Below are 14,505 nucleotides of genomic sequence, written 5' to 3'. Positions count from 1 at the left end.
AAACACATCTGTTTCAATTTTAATTTGTAATCAATTAATATTAAATTAATTAATTGACAATAAATTCAAAATTTAAGAGTTGATAAGTTATTGATTTTAATTCAATTAATGAATATTAAATTTCTGAAAACTATGCATAAAAACAAAAAATGGCATTTAAATATCTACAAAACAAATATTTTATTGTATATTTAAATCGATCAAGCTGCAATGGATTTAACCGACGCAACAGAATATATGAACTATACTAGAGTGATACCCACCCGCTTCGCTGGGTTTAAAAGTAAAGATTGATAAAGATTGCTCTCGCTTATCTATAACACTCGAAATAATGGTAAGTAATGTTTTACACAGGTAAAATATATGTATGGTTTTCTATTTTTTTAAGTCTATAAAAGTCGTAATTATTCATTGAGTATATCAGAAAAGGTGGCCGTGAAATATTTTATATTGACTATTTTTACAGAAATCTGTAATTTATGGTGTTTTCAAATGAATACTTTTACAGAAATCTGTAATATATGGTAATGTCAAATTAAATTAATTTTCAAATTTTTTTTATTTTTCATTTACATTTTTTTATTTTTTTTCTTTAGAAATAATATTTCATGTATTCTGAAGTATGAGCTATATTGCTGTACAATTTCATTAAAAAACCATTCGCTAGTTTTCGCGTGAAAGCGTAACAAACAAACAATCAAACAAACATGCTTACTTTCTCATTTATAAAATATAGAGATAGTACAAAGGATTTTACCAGTCTGATAACCATAGACATATTTTATATGAGATTTTTCTATCAAAAAGTGTTCATGGATATTTTTAATTAAATTAATTTTAATCAATTTTTCCGATGAACTTTTTTTTGGCAATAAAAATATGTTTAAGTTATTTGTTTCTGACCACTGAAAGCGATACTAGAGTGAGAACCGATTTATAAACCTATCATCGTCAAAATGTTTCAAACTTGCGTTTTTAGTCGAAAAAAGTTTTGTTTAATAATTGTAATAATTGTATAACATTCATTATATGTAATTTTTTTCTTGTCTAAAAAACAAGGGATTTCGCTTAATCGCTGTCACGATGTCGAACTTGTTTTCTATTTATTAAAATTCGGTTTTTACAATTTTCATTTATAAATAAAACTATATTAGCTCCAAACTGTAAAATTCACGTACTAACATGAATACGAGCACAAAAACATTTTAGGTTCGTATTTAAAATAGATGCTGAATTCGAGATAACCATAAAAATCAGATTAGCAATTCAAATACAATATTTTATCTTTTTCCATAACCAAAACAAAAATTCTCAATCAATAACCGTATTTAAAATCCGATAGTGTTAAACGAATATTAATCGAATAGTTCGAATATATTATTATAAATTTTATGAATATATATAAAATCTGTTCAATCATTAGTGAAACATATTTGTAAAACATATGGTTACTGACAGTGAGGTAAGGGATGAAAGTATCACTATGGATACAAAAACCGAATGGTAATCACACTTGAACGCCTCAAATATCTCCAATAAGGAAGGGTGTTATATTTCTCTATAAATATGAATAGTGATTCTAATTTAGCTTTATATTTTCCATCATTTCTCATTTCGAGGTTTAAAATATATTTATTAGGAAGGTATTACATATGTGTGTGGATGTTAGGGAGGGGATGAGTTTGAGCTATACACACATCTAATGATTACCTACTCATTGAGTCTTTCGAACTTACTGATATAATTATTTAAAAAATCTATACAAACACAGATATCAATAGCAAATTCAATTCGCTAATTTGATTTTTAAGAATGGCTCATTTTAAATTATAGAAATATGCACAAAACCAGTATTTCCATTGAATGTACCTATTAAATCTAGTTTGGCGTACAGTAGCGGCTATTGGATGAGTAATCCAAGAATAAGAGTTATTCGACATAAAAATGGTTGGATAAAAAAATGGAAAAAAAATGTTAGGAATTAACTTTCAAAAAAAACAAAAAAACTAAATTGCGACAAAGAAATATTTTCGTGAGTAAATGGCAACTTTGCTCTTATAATTATTACTCAGAATGGATCAGGTATTCTCTTATTTTCCAATCAATACCAATTGTTGTACGAGATATTTAACCGAACGCATAAAGTGTCTGAAAAAGTTTGCTTGAAACCGCTTTGCTTGTTAAATATTTCTACTGATTGTTTTCCTTATGCCAACTATAGGTAACTCTGTATCGTTCGATGTGTAGATAAATCATTTTATGATTAGAATTTTCCTGAAACATCACATCTCAAAATCTGATCGTTGAGTCTGTTTATAAAATTCGGAGACATTGTTAAAGTTTAGCAGGAATATAACACTATTGGCCACACTTTAATAACATTTTACTGGCCCCGTTTAATCAGCAGCTCATTAAATCAATACACAAATAAAAGTCGCAGAAAGTCAAGCGTTGCAATCAAAATATCGTTATTTAGCGAAATGTAGGTCTCTTGTATGTTTCTTAATTGTATTTCTAAACAAAATTTCGTAATATAAAATTTTATGTTTCAACTCGCAGTCAATAAAAATTCATCCCAATAGTAGTCCAAACTGCATGTAAATATAAATTAAATGGACTTTGGTAAAAATTTTCAATTTCATTACAATATGGAAAGTGCAGGCATAAAAATTAAAAGTGGTAAAAGTCACAGCTATTTACACAACTACGTAAGTTGATTTTTCTTGAATATATGACTTCTGTGTAATTGTTTCGTAATGGTCAATGTATGTACACGTCCAACCAACACATTTTTATGTGAGCCAAGAACTACTTCGTAGTTTCCACAAAAGAATTTGAAAATTTGTCTCCAGCCAGATGTAGAAAGCATTGACGCGGGCTAAGAGCTGTCAAAAGGGTGCATTTTCCACTTTTGCCTGCTTCTGCTTCATCCATGGAAGCTATTAAAAAAATTCTCAAGAGATCCCTTAAAATGATTCTCAAAAGATCTCTTAACATCTAAAAAAACTAGCCGTCATTGGCTTAGCCAGGAAATTTTACGCGGGAGCTATTGCCGCTATAGGTGTAGCTACAAATCCACTTGCGCTTGTAGCTACACCCATGTTTTTTATTTGCAAAAATTGCCAAAACAACCTTAAGAAACAATACAGAATTTTTCGCAAAAAAAAGCTAATCAAAATAAGAATTTTTAATTTTTATCTTAGCTGGACATGGGCGAAACGAATCATTATGTATAGGAATAAAAACACAACAATTAAGAATGGATGAAAATCGCTTACAGCGATTTATTTTTTAGTTAAACCATCTATGACATATGAACAGTTATTTTGAGCTGATTAACTAACGAACTATAATATAAATTTAATATATATTAGAGATAGTTGTTAAATCTGAATGATAGTGGGTGGTTTAACTAAAGCTAGCAACTGCCTTCCTCTAGGAGCTATACGTAACACTACAAACTCTACGATTTGATCTACACCAATGCTGTTTCATATTCATAGTTTAGGTAAAATAATAATGCTAAACTAAATTTATTAAATATTATCAGTATTTTCTCGCTAGTGAGCACAGTCAGTGATCATGTGGTATTCTATTTTATTATTAGAGTACCTACCTAGATTATGTGACTATCCTATGTTAACTATTATTATATTATACATATTAGATTTTGGTATTCTGCGTCAGCTAATATGGTCAACTATTTATATTTCAAAGTCAGAGTACGTGCTTAAAAGTTTTGAAACGAACGTAAGTTTTATAAAATAGTTTAAATTAAGAAAATACGGAGTTTCAAAATATAGCACACTGTCAGAAAAATTGAACTATAGAAAAAAAGTATAGCAACAAAAGAAAATAAGTGTACCCTTTTGATAAAAACAATTATTATTACGGATGGATTTTACATCAGGTTATTGAAAGAATTCTGCAGAAGTTAGAAGTATTTCTTTTATTTCACTGCTTATGAGTAAAAAACACAAAATAAAAACAAGTGAAAACAAACAATTGACTGAGTCAATTGTTGAAATACCATGCATAGACAGTGTTGATGACTTTATCATAATGCACATACATACATGTCACACATACATAACTGATATTCCCATAATTACATACTATACAATTTACGCCTAATTTGCGCCCCTACGGATAAACAGTGATATTTACAAAAAAAATGTTTCAAACCAAAGTTGGGTATTTTTTTATAAGAAATATTGTTTACATTTAAACTTTTGTTCTATCTCTAACGGCTTACAAGATGGGTCCTGCGAACCCAAGACGCAATTGACCTGTGTGGCTCAGTTACGAACTTGACCTCACTTTTTACTTTCTCAGTACGCTAATTTCAGCTCGATATTTTTTTCGTTTTTGAGTAATCGGACGGACAGACGACAGACGACAGACAGACAACCGGAAATTGACTAATTAAGTGATTTTATGAACATCAATATCAAAATTTTTTGCTTAGCATCAATATTTTTAAGCGTTACAAAGTTGGGACTAATCTTAATATACCTTGCATATTACATATATGCATGGTTTAACAAGAATGTCGTATAAAGTCCTCGATACATCACGTAATTTTTCAATTATTACCACACGTTTCAAACTTCGAGTGGCTTCGTTTTGGCAAGTCGACCATACTTTATTATACTGTGACGATTCTCAGAAATGCGGCGTTTTCGAGCTTGACTTCTCTTTTCATGAAGAAGAATTTAGCAAGTGTTATTTTTAAGTTTCATAAAAAATTGTGCAAGAAAATAATGAATCTATTTTAATGGCATTTTTGTGAAGATTAAAACTTATTTACATCTGATTTTATTACAATCATGTCTCGTTAGAACAATTATATTTTATATCAAAATTTATTGTTAATCTAGGGTGAATAGAAGTTCAAAAAAACTTCATTTCTAAAATAAAAAAGTATTGTGAGATTTTTTTGTGATTGAAAGTTTTTTACCTTCCAATAACTTTAATTAAAGGGAACATTCTTATTTGGAATTATAACACTTTTTTAATAATTTTTTTTTTTAAAACTACTGTAATAAGTGCCTTTGGAAGTTCTTGTGCACACTTAAATCTTATAAAAAAAAATTATATATGGCAGTTTGGTTCATTTTGACTGCTGCAATCAGTATATTCCAAAAAGGACAATTAAGCCCATGCAACAAGTTCCTTGCCTCCTGTAAAGAAAAATTTTTTTATTTAAGCGCGATTCAATTCGTGGTACTTTTTAATATTTTTATGGTTCTATATACGATTTTCTAAAAATTTTAAAAACACAACATTTTTTGGAGTGAATTTATCCCTGCATAAAAAAGGATTTGGACTTTAAAAAAAGGCAGACTTTTAAATTTTTACAGGTTTATTATCTAACTTTTGTTATAACGAATCAAAAACCTTTAGATTTTTAAAGATCGGTCGCGAGAAAGCCAAGACTAGGAGAAAATCGCCGTACTAGTTTGAAAAACGTTTTTGACTTCGAATTTCCATATAAAATCTTAGTAAAATATTAGAGGAAGGTTAAAGCTACAGTTGTGTAAGTTCATATTTTTTCTTAATACTCTCGAAGTATTTATTATTGTGGAAAAATGAATCCAACATAATTTAAACAACATTCGAACTCAATCACAAACTATAAATATCTAGCATGTTCAACCTAATTCCTCTCTTGATAAACGTTTCACATTTCAATTGGTTTGCTAAAATAGATATAAAGATTTTTTTTTTTTTAAAATTTTATCTATTAAAAAGTAAATGAGAAGGGAATATTCATGGAAGGACTGTGCCGACCATGTGTGAGTATGTAAAATGCGTTACCTATAAATTTATTTGGTGACCATACATACAGATCATTACCTAACATAACACCGCCTTCTATAATAGAGTTAATCACCAAGTCAGTAACTCACAGGCTCACTCATTGTTTTACATAATCAGTCATTTATAGCTCTTTAGATGGAGATTTAAATACATAATAGAAACTATACTCTTATACCTAAAATATACATACACGGATACTAAAAATCTTACAACCAAAAATATTGGTCTAACAACTTTTATCCTATATAACAAAATTAACAGGCGTGGACTTCCTTTTCAGGAAGCCAAGAAATTTTGTAATTGCTTTGCAAGCTTAAAGTTGACAAATATTTACTAAGGACGACATTTAAATAAGAAGATAATAAGGGTATAAATATATTTTTATAAATAACTTTTGTAGAACAAATGTCCATAAATTGGTGTCTTATACCCTGTCTTATGAAATGTCAAAACAAAAAATTTAATTTTTTAATTTTTTTTCTTTAATAAATCTTTATAAATTATAGCTCATGTGTTATTCTGATGTATGTGCTATATTATTGTTAAGTTTCATTCAAATCCGTTCATTAGGTTTTGCGAAAAAGCGTAACAAAAACACAAACAAACATCCTTACTTTTACATTTATAATATACCAGCTTGATCCCACCCGGTTTGTTGGGCTTGCAAGTTTAGCACCGCGTTATAGCTTCCATCTCTTTTGCTATCATTACACTCGAGGTAGGAGTAGGAATTGTTTTACATAGGTTAAATATATTATATCACGTTCACATTCAATTTTTACTGAAATCTTTAATTTATTGTTCAAAATGATGCGCATAGTTGGCGTAGTGAAATGTCATAAGCTAAATTTAAATTTTTTAATTTTTTTAATTTTATAAATTATAGCCTATGTTGAAGTGTGATGTATGGAGCTATATTATTATACAGTTTCGTTCAAATCCATTCAGTAGTTTTTGAGTGAAAGCGAAACAAACAAACAATCTTAGTTTCACATTTATAATTGATAGGGATAGGGATTGCTTAAAAAATGGAAATAAATAAAGAGAAAATAGAATTAAAAGTAACCGATAAAAAAATTTTTTTTTTATTACATATTATGTAAAAATAATTATTTCTTTTAAACTACTTCTTTTCAATGAATATGCAATAATCAAAAGTACACTTTTTTGATTGTTTTACACAAATAAAGTATAGGTATCATCAAATAATCAGTTTTCCATTTTTTTTTAATGTAAGAAATATGTCTCGTTACCTTTGTAGAACAGATGTTCATAAATTTTTTCTTCTCCTTATCTTATGAAATGTGAAAACAATAAATTAAATTTTTTTTTTTAATACAGTAGAATCTCGATAAGTTAAAGTCCAAGGGAAACACAAAATATTTTAAGTTATAGAGGTTTTAAGTTATCAAGTGTCTATGTTAAATAAAGGTTAATATAGAGGTATGTACATGTTTCTATGTACCCTAGTTAATATAGAGGTATGTACATGTTTCTATGTAGTTACTGAGAGCCTATACAGAGATTATTTATTTAAGTTATAGAGGTTGCGTCTTTTAAGTTATAGAGGTTTTGGGCTCTGATGGGAAGGGAACATAGTATTTTTTGAAGTAACAGAGGTTTTTATGTTACCGAGGTTTAAGTTATCGAGATTCTACTGTATATCTTTATAAATTCGTGCTTATGTGTAATTCTGATGTAGGAGCTACAATATTTTTTAAGTTTCATTCAAATCCATTCAATAGTTTTTGCGTGAAAGCGTAACAAAACACACAAACAAATAAACATCTTTACTCTCATATTTATAATATACTAGCCCGCTTCGCTGGGAAATTTCCATTTTAAAAACAAAGACTACAGTGTTATAGCCCTCACTTATCCTCCCTTTTGTTCACAATTTTATGGATTTTAATTTTTTTATTCGGAATCCATATTTTTTTTAAATAAAATTCTGCCCATGTTACTTGATGACATATAGGATTCTGTAGGTGAAAGAATTCTTAAAATCGTTTAAGTAGTAGACTCAAAAATGACGGATTTGTATACAAACTTATTCCCTATTTCACCCCCTTAAAAAGTTCGGGAAATCCCTTCGAATCGGATGCCTACGTCATACCTCTCCAAGTTTCAGGTCTCTACGATTAGCGGTTTAGGTTTTGTGTTGAACCGTCGGTAGTCAATAGTTCAGGACAAAGCATTTTATATGTATAGAAGATATATATAAAGGGATTAGTTAATCAAAACAATTAAAATAGGAAATAATATTTTTCGTATGCCCGTACTTGTATAGTATTATATATATATTCATATTATAAAATCAACCCCCTAACAATCTATTGAAATATACACTCTTTCTTTGTGAACTGAACACCATTGAACACATAATACATATACATACAACATACTGTTATATTATGGCATAGTATTGAACACATTTTGTGTTATATTTAAAATAAGGTTAACATTTTAAAGGTATCTTTTCAAATGAAAATGAAAGAAATGATTTGGAAAATGTTTGATATTTTATATATATTGAGAAAAAAAAATTATATTTATAAAATTTATATATTTAATAATATTATATATTGAGACATTTATTTATTTATTAATAATTTATTATATTTTTATATATTGAGTGGCTAATAATGGTAAATATAATGGAGATGAACTGAAATTAATTATAATGAATTCAATTTTGGAACACTTTATATATAATAAAAGACACGTGTTTTCATTACCATGACTTCCAAAACATATCAATAAATATTTTGTAAAACCGGAAACACTATAAATCGTTTAAATTGACAAATATGGCAATTTTTTATATTCAATAAAAATGTTCACATACAATGTAGGTACTCGCATAATGTATATACATCTATCTATAAATTCATTATTTGCCTGACAGGTAAAACGATACAATAAATATATTATCCACTAATGATTCAAAGCTCCGGACGCTGTAAATTATTTCATGTTAGCCGCATCATCCTTGTTTGCACGATAGCGACGGCGAAAAAAATGACCACCGACGCATACAAGCACATACTTCTCCAAATTGGCGTTAATGCCTTATCCTAACCATGAAACGTAAAGATATGTTAAAATTTGGATTTCGAAAATCGGACCCATTACAATAACTCTCTAAGCTGAGACGTTAAAAACAAACAAGTGTCATATTCAAGGACTATGAAGCGTTGTAAAATGAATTACATTTTTTAACCTTAAGTACGAAAAAATTAAGAAAAAAGTTTTTCTTCACCTGCTTTACACGTATGCGGCCGGGAAGGCCGGATAACATAATAGCATAGAACCCACAACGAGAATATAAGATGCCTTGGCGTATGTGGTATAAAAGCCGAAGAGAGTCGAGGTAATCCATGCATCATTCTGCATGCCTAATTATTTTTCGATTTTTTTTTTATATTAAGCGCCTCGAGCTTTTACGAATAGCCGAGTGACTCATAGATACAATTATTTTCTACTTTTTAGTACAATAAAAGCTTGTCTCTTAAAATGTATTTTTTATTAAAATTTGTAATTTAAGACTAAACAAAATGTATATATATATATATATCAAATATGGTGGAAGCGATGGGAAAATTAAAACTAAATGTGCATGCAAAATTTCAGCTCAATCGGAAACCGGAAAGTGGATCAAATTTGACTTCCAAGATTTGATTACAGACAGACAATTGGACAGGTGAAACTAAAGAAAAGCTTGTAAAGCAGAGATCTCTAGATACATTCTTAACTCATTAAATTACACATAAAACACCGGCGCTTGAAGAGAAACCAAAGGATTTCAATTCGATTCTAGTATATTTTTTTCACTTCTTCGCTTTTATTTCTAATACTTATGTTAGTTGTTATATCTTTTGTAACATCTCTACTTTCAACTTTGAAAGTAAGACCGAGTAGCAATTTCTAATTCACGTTGAACAAATATATCAAAAATCTTTATATTGGGACCTTCTGTACAACATTAGGACAAAACTCGTAATTTTGCAATTTTATAACTTCTTTGACCTAATTTATATTTACTGATCAAAAAGGTTTTTACCTTCAATTATTAATATTTGAAATCAATTTTAAAAACAATTAAATAATAAAAAAATTACATACATACCAGGAATCAATCCTTAGAACTTTTAAAATTAATAATAAAATAAAACGGAAATATGTGTATATTTACGTACGTCATTTATTTAAAACGTTTTTTATATTGCATACAATGAACTGAGTGAACAGTCAACTAATTGTAAGTAAAAGTTTACAAATTGCTGCCAAAATTAATAAAAATTTATTTTGCAATTATAAAATTTTCAATTAAATATTCTATATTTAAATTTTGTTTATGTAAAATCAATTTTTTTCAAACTGCATTTATTTCGTAAAATTTTCATAAAAAATTAGACACAATGGTCAAGAAAAGAAAGAGGGTGGTTATCTCTCCGTGGACATTTCGGCGTCTTCAGTATAATAAAACATTATTATATTTAAGGGTTTATGAATTAAGATTATCATCTATATTCTATTCCTTCAATATACACAATATCGCACAAAGTCCAAGAAGCAGTTAGCTCTTTAACTAACGTTATGTATTATTATAAACCACTATTAAATATTCGATGTTCGATATCCCAACTCTAAGTGTTGGAATATAGGGAAAACATCCGGAACATGCAGGTTTCCAACAAAAGTGAAACTAAAATTGATTAAAAAACGAAGCAATTATAAGCATTCAAAAACAAAGTTTTATATGTATTTTTTAAGTATCGCCATGATGATATCAGACAGTGACGTCACTAAGCTATATCTTCCTCTTTGTTTTATATTTTGCGTAGGTACTTCTAAAGGTTTTAATAAGCCAACTTCACTTTTGAAAAACTTTTAACAAAAAGAAAACCGACTTCAAAAGAAAAACTTTTCCAAAACAAATTAATATGCACTAAAAAGTAAAAAAATAACGATAATATAATGTAATTAAAATTATTGTTATTTCTGGAGCCGGTGTGAGCCAAGGAAACAACTCTGACAGAACAGTTTACATTAGCTTGGCTAACACCGACTCCAAAAATAACAATAATTTTAACTACATTATATTATCGTTATTTTTTTACTTTTTAGTGCATATTAATTTGTTTTGGAAAAGTATTTTTTTATTTTGTGATTTTTAGTGAATATGAAGTACACTAAATAATTTGTCACTAAAAAAGGAATCATCGAGATCGGTTGCCGTGATATTGAGTTATTCGTCCTCTTGTCGGGCATACTTAATGCAAATTTAAGACTATTATGGTTTTCTCATGTATGCCGTTGTTAGAACTGGACCAAAATGAAATGGGACTATACGGGAAGCACCAGCTTTCAAATTAATAAAGAATCATCAAAAACGGTTTATCCAGTTCTGAGGTAAAACACACAAAAAAATACAGTTGAATTGATAACGTCCTGTTTTTTTGCTCGAAGCCGGTTAATAAAAAAATTATTCACCTGAAGTGATAAAACAAATTAAGTCAACATGCCTATTCTTTTTTTCCAAATTTTAAATATTTTAAAAGTTACAAAAATGATAGCTTAATGATTATAAAAGAGATGATGAGTATTATCTATAACTGAACTATAAAATATCGAAATATTTTATTTACTTTCAAAAATTCAATATGGCGATAAAATTATTTATAATCAAAGAGGGAAAATTGAAGTGATATTTCATGGAATATTCTATATCAACCACAGAAGTCGCTAATTCAGCGTACCTTTTTTTCGTGTTTCGAATATCAATAGTTTTTTACAAAAACTACTGTCTTATATCAATCGATTTCCACGCTTTCAACGGGTTTAGTATCTCTTTCTATTTATAATAAAAATAAATTTTACTATAAGAATTGATAAATTTAAGTGATTTATAGTCTTGTGAATATCAAATCAGATTTATTGAAGCATAAAAATACTGACCATAAATAATTTTAGTTACCACACCGCGTATCCTACATTTTTTTATTCTTTTGACTGTTTAACGCTACACTAATTTTTTGGGCTTTACGTTTTTGAATGTAATTTATTTAAAACGTCTTCTTTTTATTAGAATCAATAAAAATTTTGTATTTTGGTATGGGTTGTAATTCTGATAGTTTTTATTTAATTAATATTATTAAGAAATAAAGATGGCATGTATGTAAAATCAATGACAGTTTTGGTGTCTGATCAAGATATTTGCTTCATCTTTACCCACGGATTGAGTGTCTCAAATTGTTAACTTATTTCAATGTTTATTGAGATTTACATATATTGCAACAGGTATTATTTTGCATTTTGCTAAAATGTATTCCGTTCAGGATCCTCAATAAAAATATTTACCTAAATTTAAAACATTATTATTAATTAGCAAGATTTATAAAATTATTATTAACAGCTAATTAATAATAATTTTATGCTAGCTAAATATTTTTATTGTGGGTCCTGAAAGGGATGTAATACTGCCCGCCTTTGTTGTTCAAACAGTCAACAAGCGTGCACGATAATGCACCATCCCATACTGCACTCATAATTCGTGATCATTTCGTCAAAAACTCAATCCATATCGTTTCGCAACCACCGTATTCACCTGATCTGGCGCCGTGCTACTTCTCGCTGTTCAGCAAGCTCTAAAGACCGCTCCGGGGACACCGTTTTGATACGATAGAGGAGATTCAAGCCGCAGCGAAGACGGAACTGAAGGCAATCCCGGAAAGTGACTATAACCAGCGTTTCGAAGATTGGAAAATCCGTAGGCATAAGTGCATTGCATCGGGAGGAGATTACTATGAAGGGGATAAAATTGATTTGGAAGAATCAATAAAGAATTTTCAAAATAAATACAATGTCACCTTATTTTTTGGGCACAGAGTATGTTTTAACAAAATGCATAACAGAGCCTACAGAAATGCTTATCGTAATTTGAATAGATATTATTGTGTTTAGCTCGTCAAAATTTGCGGTATGAGCATTTTGCTCACGCTCGATATAAAACTTTTATTTTTCAAATAGTATATGTGGTTGAAATTTTTTCTATCTTCATATAATTTTATCTATTTTGAATTATGAATTTTTCAGTTTTTTTCCAACCTATCTACAGTTTTTTTAAATAAATTTTTTACAAGTTCTCCAGAAAATGTGAGAATTTTTTTCATCACGCGAGTAAAGGTATAACGAATAAAAAATCAACTTTCAGGCCTGTATGTCTAGTTTTAAGTCGTACTCAGTATATAAAAAAAACTTATCATAGAAATATATGGTGAAATTTCCATTTTAACTGACTAATTATTTAGATTATTTTCCTGTTCTAATATTTTCATTCTCAAACATCATTCAATAATCACGTAATCAAACTTTTTTTAATTAGCTTGTGCATTAAGTTAAAGAATATTTAACGCACGAAATATTTGACGTATAAGCTATGATTAGTTTACACTTATACAAGTAGATCATAAATTCAAATTTTGAGTCTAGAAATGACATCTTCCCCCATTGTGTATCCAAGTGCACTTTCAACTAGTTAGTTCTATTTATATGAAATTATTAAACAGAAATTATATAAATTATATAAAAGCTTACCTTTTTAAAAAAAATATATATTCCAATATACTTAAGTCGATAGATAACAATAATACTTAAGGTAAGTAATTGCAATTAATAATAATTAAATAATTAGTTTTTTTTATATTTTTAATATTATTAAAACAATGCCTGAATGACATTACATTAGATAAAGATAAATAATAAATGTACTAATTGGTAAACATAATTCAATAAAATATATGGAAATGATGTAAAAAAATAAATATAATTTGAGTTGTTTTTGAGCTAGCTACTATAATCGACCAATGTACATACTTTTAAGAATCGACACAGTAACAAGCAAAGCACATTTATTATTGGAAAAAATGTAAACATAGATAATGCAATATTCAATAATTAGTTTGGATTGAAACTGTTCATATACGTTGGAAAATTATACATGGAAAATTTGGACAGTTACGCATAAATCCTTTTTAAAAATTTAACGGCCATTTATCTACGGTAGCCAACTCTAGTGGATCATTAGCTTAAAGCGTTGATTTAAACAATGTAATCACCGACTTAACGATGGTGGTGTTATAAGTTTAACGTATCTCTGTGTCTGCTTGTCTGGCATCAGACCTCTTAAACGGGTGAACCGATATTGAATTTTGTCTTTTGTTCAAAACATAATTTCAAGTTTAGTTTCAGTACCCGTATACAACTAAAAACGAGGTGCAGGTCTTCCAACAACTGAGCAGATTTTTTTGGAAATATAGCTAAGAACACTCTTGATCAAATTATCTTTCAAACAAACAAAATTAAATCGGTACAAATGGATGGCACAAATCTGATCGATCCGACCTGATTTTGTGTCTTTAAATGGCAGTTTCTTTAAATTTTCTTATTTAATATGAATTATGTATTTATACCATGCATGTATGAAATATATCAAAGTATACTAAGTTTAGTCCCAAGTTTGTAACGCTTAAAAATATTGATGTTATGAATAAAATTTTGGTGTAGGTGTTCATAAAATCACCTAATTAGTCCATTACCGCCTGTCTGTCTGTCTGTCTGTCTGTCCGTCTGACAACACGATAGCTCAAAAACGAAAAAAGATATAAAGTTGGAATTTTT

General features: G+C 28.5%; 1 protein-coding gene across 1 annotated transcript in view; it reads right to left on the bottom strand.

Moving 5' to 3' along the window:
• The window catches only part of LOC123302118 (forkhead box protein O), a 290,906-nt gene that overhangs the window by 225,938 nt on the left and 50,463 nt on the right, over positions 1-14,505 (bottom strand). The gene's annotated exons all lie outside the window — the stretch shown is intronic.

This window comes from Chrysoperla carnea, chromosome 1, assembly GCF_905475395.1.
Source record: "Chrysoperla carnea chromosome 1, inChrCarn1.1, whole genome shotgun sequence".
NCBI lineage: Eukaryota > Metazoa > Arthropoda > Insecta > Neuroptera > Chrysopidae > Chrysoperla > Chrysoperla carnea.
Note: the sequence above shows the minus strand (reverse complement) of the source record. Positions and strands in the feature narration are given on the sequence as shown.